We start from the raw sequence: 7,776 nt of genomic DNA on the forward strand, positions 1-7,776 counted from the left end.
GAGGAAATTTATGGTATGCCAGAAAACTAATATATCTGCTGAGTCTGTGATTTGTAATTTGTTAATCTCTTTTAGATTTATGACTCCAGGGTCAACTTCTGACGGTAATTTGTAGGTTTCCCTTAAGAATAGGGACTAAGGGAATGAAGGCAGAATGGCTTTGTGAAGAATGCTACTGATTATGAAATGCTTTTTTTTTTTTTTTTTTCTTTGCTTAGCTCGGATAAGTGTATTCTGTTACTTTGTGGTTGAATGTTTTTCCTCACAGAATTTGTGCTACAACATTTGGTTCCCTGGATAAAATGGATTGCATGCTGTTTGGATGAAGGCTATTTCTTCGTGACACGTGCCGTTTATTGTACTGTTATTGGAGACTAATGGATTATCTTAAATTTGTAATTTTGGCAAGATGTCATGCCATGTGGTACAGGGAATGCCTAGATGACAGAAGACTAGAGAACGGGAACAAATCTCTTAGGGTATAGTCTTCTAGCATTGGTTAAAAAAAAGCCTAATTATTTCCATATGGGTTCCAATTAACACGGTTTATGTCAATGACATATTTAATAAATTTGTATCTGAAATATTGTTTAATAACTTCATGTACATTCTTCCTCAGCAGTTTGCAGCATATGATTTAGTTCAGATAGTGTTGAGATGTTTTTTATTTTCTTTTAACAATTTGAAATTTAATTTATCAGCAGCTAAAATTCCCTTCACCTTGGCTATTATCCTTACTGTGAACATGAAGATTTTTATTGTTTTATTATGTCTAAAATTTTTCCATTCACAATGCTAAATTAGTGCAGATACTCATGATAAACATATGCTGTTTACCTGCCTTGAAATTAGACCATTTTTAAATCACTTTTATGATTTCTGATCCCAGTTACTCTTGTGATCGTAATTACTCTTTATTAATTCTCTGAAACTCTGTGTGCACATGTATTTAAATCTACCGGAGCATATAGCTCAGTCTAAAATCAAAGAGAAGAATTCACATTTCCAGTGACATGATCAGAAAAAAAAACACAAAAGGAAAGAAAAGACCACCAGGAGAGTTAGTAAAGACTTACCCTGTGTTTCAAGTCCACATTAATAGTTCAACCAGGAATGTAAAGGAAGGACATGAAAAATTAACATAGCATTGGAACACAATGACACCGTGGAACACAGAAATGCAGTAATACACACCTTTTCCTCCTATCAGCCGCAGAAAAACAAAAGTCCAATCACACTGTAGTACACTCACACTGATTTAAATAATTTAAAAAAAAAATTCTGAGAACTAAATATGTCTTAAGCCTCTGTAATGGCTCACATCCCTTTAATCCAGAAGGGTCAGGGTCTACTGCCACAGGGACTCTATATTTTCCACAAATCTCTCTTACCTTTTTAAACTCCTCTTACGCAGTTGTCATGGAAGGCAAAGGTGTACACTGGCAACATTTAGGCACGTGTTTCAGTTACGATAGGACATAAAGTGACCTTCTGTCATCCAGCAGCATCTAAAGAATGCCTTGGAGGCAAGAAAAAGGTGGTGTGTTTTCTGTAAAGAACACAGTAACACATTCTTAAAGGTTCAATAATTACCAAAGTAACAAAATTAAAAACTATTGCACAGAAATATTGTGGCTTACTTTAAAAATGACTTTGAATTTACAGTGTAAGTTAATGAATTCGTGGGATACTAAAGTAATCTGGTACAGAACTGCCTTCAGCTGAAGCCAGTAGCTGCATACTTAGGAAAAACTCTAGTTTTCAAAATTGTGTGTTGTTTTGTTTTGATACTCATTGCATTTGCTCCTCACACGATATTTTATATATATATATGTTTAAGACAACAAGAACAGTCTTTAAGCACCGCAACCTGTTATTGTCTACATGAAAATAACTTCTTGATGTTTTTGGTACATTTTTAGATTGCTGTTAACTTGCACAATATTATATAGCAGCATGTGGTTGTATTGCAGGCCTAAATAAGATGTTTGAGAACAGAGTACAAGATATTTTCAATTAAGAAAGGAAGCAAGGAAAATAAGTTTGGTATAGTATGTCACTTGCTGCCTGCCATCAGGAAAAGATATTGCTAAACCGAACACCTCTGAATGAGAGAGAGCAAACCCCCTGTAAGTAGCAGTCCTTCTTCACTAAGGAGTGTTATAATTCTTAAAAATATCTCAAAGAGCAAATAATAAGAAAACAGCACATTCAGACAAATTCTACAGGGGCCAATCATTTTTCCTCATCCTTTCTTTCATTAAACGTCTCTTACTATTTTTACTTTCTAGAAATCAAATATTATCCTAGGCAATTTTACACAAGGAGAGAAGATATACAGGTGCTTCGTATCATACAGCTATGAAAGACGGGTGCTTGTCATGTTGTAATGACACGGGGTAAAAAAAAAAAAACAAAGCCCCCTTCCCCACCACCTTATTTTTTTAAAAAAAAAATCAAACCTGGAGAGATGGGACAATCCTGAAAAGTAAGAGAACGGAATATACTTCAGCCTTTATTATGTCTTTTTCCTATTTCAATGTTATAATACAGTTCCAATTTCTTTGGTCCAAAGTTGTTCTGCTATAACTAACAAGCTCTCCACTGTATTGAGAGAAGCTTTAGTAATTCATTCCAACAAACTTCAATAGCAAAAAGCACTTGAAGTAAGGTTAATTTCACCGTACCGTATTTAAACTGAATATTCTAAACTGTGTGTTTATAATCCCTAGCTATGCTGCCCCTTGAGGCTGCAGCACACATTTCAGTTCATCCCTTAGTACTGTAGTAGAGACTGCTATTTTGCAGCAGAAGCTGACTGCGTAACTTCATAGGACTCTTACGAATGCTACACTATCCTCACGTAATTCCTTGAGCCAAAACACTGCTCAGAAATCAGTGTGCTTAATTCTTCTGCTTTCTTTACCCATCTGGGAAATGATGCTTGTGGTCAGACACCACTAAGACTATATTACATAAATGTATCACTCTCTCTAATTTGATGCTGATAGCCCACAGAGAGTATTTGATTTATGGCTGCATTTGTATTTGAAAAAACAAAACCTGGGACAATACTATTATGTGTTAAATGCGGTACCTTCATCTATCATTGCTACAAGACAAGACGTATAAATAAATCCTTTTTGAGATGGCATCCATAGATACTGCTTATCTGTGTAAAAATTGTACACGGCCAGTATCAGTAATTTCTTCTGCTGCACTGCATCTCATACAAATGCTCATTTGAACCATCACAAGGGGTAACTTCAAAACTGCGTAAAATCCAATGTGCTAAGAAACAAGTAGTGTAGTGAAAGCAAATGAACCACTGAAACGCACAGACAATTATCGCTTCAGGCTAAAAGGGAGATCATTGGCCAGAAGGAAACCACACTCTGTGGTTACTCACTAAGCAAACAATTCTTTGGCTAATCGAATGCCTGCAGCTAACAGTCTCAAATTTAAACAGGGATCCAAAGTCTGCCTTTACACAAGAGAGCAAGCTGAACACCTCCGTCACATCTGCGATTTCTGCAGGTAACAAACCAATCAATGCACACCTGATTGACTGTTGTGGGAAAGCGTAGAAATATTGCTGAGGAGATATTGTGAATTTTCTCGTTCCACTTCAAAGACTTCAAGTACAATGTTCTGAACACTTGTGCAAACCTTAACTTACCGTGGTCTTTTTGCAATTGATAATGTTGAACTACTTCAATGGCTAATATCGCCTTCATCTTGCTTTCATGTCAGTAGGGTTTTAGAATTCTTACCCGACACCCACATACACTTCTCAAACAGCTGAATTTTCTAGTATTAGACACAACTCAAAACAAACCCCTTGTCTCCAAATACAGGTTCTAAGTTTGTTAAAAGAACAGAGGTGTCTGGGACAACTCTTAAGCACAAAATAGAAATCAAGTTGAAATACTGAAGAAGGGCTGCAGAATGCAAAATATAACATGCACGTTATAATCTACAGTTAATTTCTGCAATAATCCAGCTCCATGTGAGGTGATGGATTGACAAAAATTGTACATCAACAGGTGCCACTAAAATAAAAGCAGATTCTTTTAAAAGTATCATTATGTACGCTACATACAAGTAGAGTTAACATTTCCTAACTACAAGCACACTTATCTCAAATGTTTACATCGAACACATTGTGTATCAGAAGTATTTTATATAAAGAAACAAGGGTATAGGAAGGAAAATGTGCCATGAATCTACCCAACATGGGATCTATCTGAAAGCATCTACTTGATTCAGATGATGTGTGAGTTTTTATTAAAGCCTTCAAGAGCAAATAAATTTTCTGAAACCGAGAAATTCAGGCTCTGAAATTGAAGTCTGTTTTGAAATTAATTAGATCAGCTTGAAGTGAAAGGGGACGGCTGGTAGCAATTAGCAGATATTTCTGGTAGCTCAAGACATAGCAAGGATTGTACTTAGTAATTAACAGGTTCTTGAGCTTTCTTTCTTGGACTATTTCCCACCAGCACAGCTTTGTCGTAAATCTGAAACCAATTTGCAAATGTCACTAATTTAAAAACATACTTTTATTACAATGACATCTTTACTATGAAAAATTACGATGAAAAATACTTGTGTTCCTAGGGTTTCATTCACTATCTGTACAGAACACTAAGTCTTCATTACAAATTTATTTCTTCTGTTCCTCAAGTGTTATTTGATTTTTTGTTTTGGAAAGTTTGCCTAAAACTGTTGTATAGCAAAGAAGCAAATGTAAATCTCGCTATAAATATAGAGATAATAAAAAACAGGTTTTGAAATATATTGTAGCTACATACTATTGTATCTTGGGTAAAATGGTTTTCTGTAATACTTTGATCATATTAGATGAAATTGTTTTGGATACTTGTTTAGAGATACTCACAGAGAAGTTGACAGGGTTTTCCACTGACAGAGAAAGAGTTTGAATCCATGTGAAAAAAGGATACCACCATATATTTCGTAGTAGGGCTGATAGAAGTTTAAACATATGTATTGTAACAGTATATAGCATTATTTTGAAAGAGTAGAAATACAACCTAACATTGAACCTCATGATTTCAGTCCTAGAGTCCTAGTCTCAGGTTTTTCCTCATAATGATTTTCTCAGCTGCAGAATGGTTTACATGTCTGAAGTATTACATAGAACAAATTGAGTTTAGTTTCTTTGTTTTCTAAGCTGTATCTGCAAAGGAAATACTTGCATTAATTTTAAGAGCTTTGTCTGCATCCTTTCCAATGGCCCCCACAGGCACTGCAGGCGCCGTGTGGGAGCACAGACTGATCTGTAACAGCCACGGGTTCTACTGATGGACTTGAATCGTAGGTGGAAGCTGAGAGGGCACAAAGAATTGTTTCTGTCTGTCCTCTCATTCAGTTTCTTCCCTTCCCTTCTGCTACGCACAGCGACAGCACCGGTGTGAGTCTCTGATAAGCACAGTTGACCCCTAAGGAATCGAAGAGATGAGATGGCAACAGTCTCTGGCTTTGCAACAGAACACAAAGCAAGCAGGCAAGACCAAAGAGAAAAGGAGCACTGGAAATAACTAACTGAATTCTGCAATGTGGTATGGGACTTCTCTTCTTCAGAGAGCTTCCCATAGCGTTATACTGTCCTGCATCACCTACAGCACGTACAAGCTCCCAGCATCCTTGCTAAGCCTGAGCAAACCAGCACATGAGGACACACGACAGACTTCTCCAATGGGATACCGCACAGAAAATTACTGTTGCTTTGATAATAACGTTTTCCTTCTGGGGAAATATTTTGTTTCATTCTTTTCTCAAGCAGGAGATCGCAGCCCTCCAAGGTCACAAAATAGGTCGACAATATTGCCAACTATTAGTTGCCTCCAGTCATCAGCAGCTCAGGTTCCCCAGAGTCATCAGCAATTCAGTTCCTCAGACAATGCTGAGGGGTGTGGGGAAATGAGACTGGGCTTTAATTACCAGCTTCAAGTATTTACACAAGGCAGGAAATCTGTTTAGTTGCCGACTGCAGTTGCCTTCCTTTAAACAGAGCAGGAGGAAGAGAAAGAAGAGGTTGGAAGCTGTTCCTTTCAAGACGAAGAGTGAACAGTCAGGAGAGCGACAATAGACAAGAAGGAAGAAGTGAAGCTGCCTGCAACCTACCTCCAGAGGAGCTGAGCTGCCGCCAGCTCACGAGGTTGCCAACTCATGAGCCAAAACTAGCATTGTGTTCTCAAAGAGTTTAAGAAATATACACGTTTCCATGTGTATCTAACAGCCATGCTCCTGCTGTTTCCTCATTAAGAACATGAGACAATTGTGTCTTATTAAGCAAGGTTTTCTTCCTAACATGTGCCATGTACATTTTGGTGATGCCTGTCATAAACGGTCATTACTATTATTCAAAGTTTGTAGTTCTATTAAGCTATGAGAAGAGGTCAGCTGTCTTTTTGTTGTTACTATTGACAGTAATAAGCATTCACTTTATCGATGAATGAAAATAATATATGTGATAAACAACGAGTTTCTGCTAAAAATACAGTTCTTACTTGCTGTTTCTCTGTTATTACTTTCCCAAACGGCAAACAACATCAGTCATTGAAGACAAACTGCTGTGCTATGACAGAAAATATATGCTTGCCTTACAGTCATGTTTTTCTTCTTTTATAATGGACATTATTCATAATGGAAATAGTAAATCTTAATGACTGGTTTCAAGAAATTTGGCATCAGACAAGTTCATATTTTATGCAATGCTTTAAGAATTGTTTTTCAGAAAAAATGGTATAGTAAATCAGACCTCAAGAAAATGATTCCTCAATACAGATTCACATGTTGTTCAGAGATCATCATTGTGACCATGACGTTTGACCTCGTGTACGCCACAGGCTGCTGCATTTCTCCATTATCAAATTGCAAATTTAAAGTAGTGGATACCTACAACTACATGGTTTAATCAAGGCAATGGTAAATTGACTTTATATATATATATATATATATAATCTTTTTTCTTAATGTTGAAGCAAGACTAGCTCAGTCATGGCGCTTCATTATTCATTTGTGTACTGGCATACCACCCTTTATCACCATTCTCCTTCCCCCTTTTCTTAACCATTAACAGTTATAACCATAATGTTAAAATGGAAGCTCATATCTACTACCAAAAAAGGACGATCTGGTAGAAAGAACATAGGACTATTCTGTAGCAGGCTTGTCAATAGGCTTTACTTGTTGATGGGACTGTGTAAGTACACAGCAGTTTTGAAGTCATTAAACGCATAAAACTATAGAGATCATATAAAGCGTATTTAGATTTTTTCCCAAAAGAGATTTTTAATCCAATGTGTTCATCTTTTCCTTCTATTGCTTTTGCTCATTATTGAGCTGAAGAGAGCATGAATTCCAGACTGGAAATTATGATGATTTCTCCTGCAAATTACAATATTGAAAGCCAGGAATAAAGGAATGTCTTTCTTGCCACAATAAATCATTAAAAGGAAAAAAAAACAACCAACTGTGAAGTATAGAGTAATCTAATAGGCCAGTGTTACACCCCAAGCAGTAAAAGGAAAACTGATAAAGTACCTGGAGTCTGGAGAAGAATTTTCTTAAAATTAGGAAAGCGCTAATAATCAAAGAGAGACGAGAGGCAGAGCTACCATAACAACATATCTCACACGTACCTGGCTCTTGTAACATATTCACAAGCTTAAATTGGCTTTAGGTTTCTTAAATAATTTATTATTAGGAGAGTTTGGCGCCTCAAAACAGGATTAGCAAGAGTAAACATGGGGA

This window comes from Charadrius vociferus, unplaced genomic scaffold, assembly GCF_000708025.1.
Source record: "Charadrius vociferus isolate BGI_N301 unplaced genomic scaffold, ASM70802v2 scaffold199, whole genome shotgun sequence".
NCBI lineage: Eukaryota > Metazoa > Chordata > Aves > Charadriiformes > Charadriidae > Charadrius > Charadrius vociferus.